At 44.7% G+C, this 4,312-nt stretch overlaps 1 non-coding gene across 1 annotated transcript; it reads left to right on the top strand.

The window, feature by feature from the left end:
• Nucleotides 1–1,307: 1,307 nt before the first annotated feature.
• Nucleotides 1,308–1,414, top strand: LOC143980010 (U6 spliceosomal RNA). Its single transcript, XR_013274163.1, has one exon. It is a non-coding gene; the product is annotated as a U6 spliceosomal RNA (small nuclear RNA).
• Nucleotides 1,415–4,312: the final 2,898 nt, after the last annotated feature.

The raw sequence follows: 4,312 nt of genomic DNA, 5'->3' as shown, positions 1-4,312 counted from the left end.
AATGGATTTATCAGAAACCATGAAATCAGACCGAGACAGAAGTACAGTTAAATCACACTTGTTTAATAATACAATTAGAAAGAACAAACGTAGTCAAAACATAGCCAAAGTTCATTAACCAGAACGGATCGTCAGCCAAGCCAAAAGTCAGGGATCAATGTAATGGAACAGCAAGCAGGATCTGGAGCCAGAAGTCATGTCAGCAAAGCAAGTCTTGAACAGAATCGCAGGAGATTTTTTCTGTGATGTTGACCAAGGCGAAGACAGAGCTCCTCTGGACTGGACGGCCTAAGTAGGCAGGACTGATGAGCAGGATATCAACAACTGAGTAACTGTGGAGAGATAAGAGCTGGCAATTAGCCGACAGCCGAGCGGCCAGCTCAGAGAAGGAAGGGCTGAGCCCAGCCCTGACAGGATCCAATCTATTTGGGAGTAGACAGGATACAGCCATCTCAAGGGTGACCACTAGCAGGTCAGGGCGAATATCATCTTATGAAAACAGAAAATTCAAAAAGGTCCAGCATACAGGAGGAAGTTGTGAGGCGGAGGCTACCTTGTGTCAAACCAGAGAGGTCTTCATGAATAAGACTTACCAAAGAATATGAGAAAATTCTGCAGATCTCACACAGCAAAAGCCTGGAGTCCTATATCACCTAAACCAGGCAATGTTCTACAGTTCTTACAACTGGGGGTGAACAGGGGTCTAGGTTCAAATATGTTTTAAAGTTCAAAGTTCAGCCTTGTCTGCACTTACACGGGTTTAAGGAGTCCTTAACCCTTTAGTGATGCAATTCTTAAAAGGCTTGCATGAAGTTACCTCCCAGGAAGTTACCTCCCAGGAAACCATTGTTCACTATGTGCAACTTGCTTATGGAACTCATTTCTATCAAGGCCTCATTTCTATCCTACAGAATTGGCTACACTCTGCAATCTAACCCCGAAGACAGTATTCCTGCTACAACCTCTTTGAAAAAGTGTGTTAGAAGTACAGGCTTTGTACTCAAGTAGCTTCAGTTATTGTTCTACCTGGACAGAATAGTCTTAAAGCTCCAGACTGCTTTTATCCATGGGGTGTCTTTCTCTTTCCAATTTAACCAGGAAGTCAATTTACACTCTTTCTTGGTTGAATGAGAGAATCATAGCCCCTGGATGTTGAGCAAACCCTGGTGACCTGCTTGGCAGCTACCTTTTTATTCAGGAAAGCTGAAATATGTACTTGTTTCCAGCGTGGCTTAAGGGAAGATCAGTCAACATCAACACATTCAGTCACCTCTTAGATTGTTAAGACAATTAAAAGAACCTACTCAGTGCTTGCTTCGGCAGCACATATACTAAAATTGGAACGATACAGAGAAGATTAGCATGGCTCCTTCACAAGGATGGCATGAAAATCTGTGAAGCGTTCCACATTTATAAAAAAAAAAAGAAAAAAAAAAGAGCCTACTCTTCACAAGATTTGTGGGGAAAAAAAGGACACCAGTTCTTTGGGTGCAACGTCGCACGACCGTGCAATTGTCAGTTAAAAGGAGGCAATGACGAATCGCAAAAACTGCTCTGGTCAGGAAGGGGGTCAAATCTTCTGGGGCTGAAGCGGTTAATGGGTGAACTCGGCTCACGGCAGTAAAATTTTGAAAATTCATGGTGCATACTTACGCTACTGATTACAAAAATTTTCTTGCCCCTCCTGTATAATGAGTTAGTTCCCGTTGTATGCTGCCATGATGCACCAGGAAAACTGAAAATTGTATAATCACCTTTCCGTAATTTTCCTTTCCTGGTGCATCTTCATGGCAGCATACAAATGCCCACCCAAATGGTGAGAGTTATCGAGAGTGCTGTAAACTGGGTCTGTCTTTGATTTATAGTTAACCAGTCCTATCAGGTTGTGGGGGCGAAGTCACAACCCATTGTATGCCGCCATGAAAATGCACCAGGATAGGAAAATAACGGAAAGGTGAGTATACAATTTTCCATTTTCTCAGTGGCAACTCTATAGCAGCCAATCTACAGTCATCTGTGTTGTTATTTTAGGAAGCCATCCACTTAACTACATCAACTTTATTGACATGGGAGCATTTCTTCCTTTCTACCCTCTAATCTGGGCCACATGAATTTATGTTGATAGACTGTTGTCACACCCTGTAGCCTGCATCTGTTGGAATATGTCACTTTCATTATAAATAAACTCCACCCCAAGCATTGATATTATTGTAATAAATATTCTGGGAAATTCATAGAGGGCACCCTAGACATTTTTCTAAATTTTGTCAGGGCGCACCACCAAAATTGTCAGTGCTGAAACCCAATTCATGTACCCATCAGACAAGTACATGAATCTGTCCGTGTTTGCACTGAGGTTGGAAAGTCCATATTGGACACTCCTTCCTTAGTGAAGTCCCTGACCACTGTGCCTGTCCCACTGAAACTTGAAAAGCTGAGAAGTTTTGTATTAGAGGTGGGCATCCACCTCATGGAGAACTGAGAGACTAGTTCCCCATCGGGTGCGCTTTACTTTTGCTTGATAGCACACAAAAGTATTCAGTCCAATAGCAGCTTATTATCTGCCCAATGCCATGCGCTGTCAATTAAATGTAAAGCGGTCCTGATGAGAGACTAGTCTCTTTATTCCCCATTAGATGAACCCACCCAGTGTCAAGCCATTCCTAAATATGGCTTATGACATCACTAGTATGCCCAATCCCTTTGTTTACGTTTAGATTTTGGCTGGGGAATCTGTGTGGGAAGTTGTCACATACATGACAACCTCCCAGCATAGACATTCCCCACCCTGAGCATTGACGTACCTCTGTATACCAGCTCAGAGGTGGTCTTCAGTTACCTAATCTGCAAACTTGTAATTCCTCATGAATTTGTTGCTGCCTTTAAAACCAGCTTCACATTGGGGCGGTTTTCAGGCACTTTAGCGCTAGAAATGGCCTCTGCTAAGCACCTGAAAAACGCCTCCCATTTATTCCAGTGTATCTTCTCTGTGGCGGTGCGCTTGCGGGACGTTTATGAAAAGTTCTGCAAGCAGCATCTTTGGGGCGGGTTGGGAGTACTGTATTTAGCACTCCCAAAACACCCTGTTCATTGGAATGAATGGGCAGTGCTTTCAAGGCACCTGAAAAGTGTTCTGAAAGTGCCCCAAAACTGGACTTTTTACCCTTTTTTTGGAGTAAAAGGCGCCCCGCTAGCAGCCGAAAAGCACCGCTTAAACAACACTAAAGTGCCCCTTTAGAGCTAATGGCCAAGTCTTTCAGTGTGAGCTAAGGTGATTTCCTGATTGCTTTTGTAATCAACTGTGGCAATTGCAGGAAACAAGTAGTGCTTCCATGCCATGTTTTATTTATTATTTTAATGCAATTTAAAATTTTCTTTAATTTATTTTTTACACGCCCACAAGAAAATAACTGAACAGTGAGTTGTGGAGCAAGAGTGTGTTGATCACTCCTTCCCATAGGAAGCTTTTGCAGTTTGTTGGAATGGAGATAGAGCAGGGCTCAGTTTGCGATTTAGTGTGTTCACTTATTGTGAGTAGAGTGTTAGTATAGTGCAGGGGTAGGCAAACCCTGGAACGGATGCCACAAGTGGCACGCAAAGCTTCTTATGTCGGCATGCGACTCCCTCCCCATCAGCAGAGCAGCGCAGTGCAGGGAAGTGTCAATGATACAGCTTCTACCACACTATTGCATTCCAATCTCAGAATTCCTCATGCCGCAGTCTCACTGAGGGGCACTGGTAGGTGACACTGATGGGCACTGATCAGTGCTGCACATCAGTGCCACCTTTGTTGAGGCACTGATAGGTGGCACTGGGGACACTGATAGGTGGCACGGTGGGCACTGATGGGTGGTTCTGTGGGCATTGATGGGTGGTGCTGGTGGGCACTGGTAGGTGGCACTGTTGCCTACTGCTAGGTGGCACTGGCAGGGGGCACATGTGGATCTAAGGATCTGCAGCAGCTAGCCATGATCGGGACTGTTTACATCACGTGATCAGCTGTCATTGGCTGACAGCTGATCACGTGGTAAGGGGTCAGTCTCATAGACACGCTGATCACAGAGCATGCCTTCATTCGGCTATAGAATGGATCTGTAGAGGTTAAGCCACAGCCAGTATTCTGCGTGAAAAAATCACACCCAATTTTTGCTGCACCACACTACCCCACCCCAAATTTTTCCTCAGCTGGGAGGGCCCAACTTATGATTCTGTACACAGACCCACTGCTTTCAGAAAATGTCCCTGATCTGAGCTCATCACTGCACATTCATTCCAGCAGTGGTGGCCCATCCATTAGGGGCGCACGGGCTCC

Source organism: Lithobates pipiens, unplaced genomic scaffold (genome assembly GCF_037356315.1).
Source record: "Lithobates pipiens isolate NorthernLeopardFrog02 unplaced genomic scaffold, aLitPip1_a1.2 Scaffold_13, whole genome shotgun sequence".
NCBI lineage: Eukaryota > Metazoa > Chordata > Amphibia > Anura > Ranidae > Lithobates > Lithobates pipiens.
The sequence above is the reverse complement of the archived record's forward strand: the minus strand, read 5'-3'. Positions and strand labels throughout refer to the sequence as shown.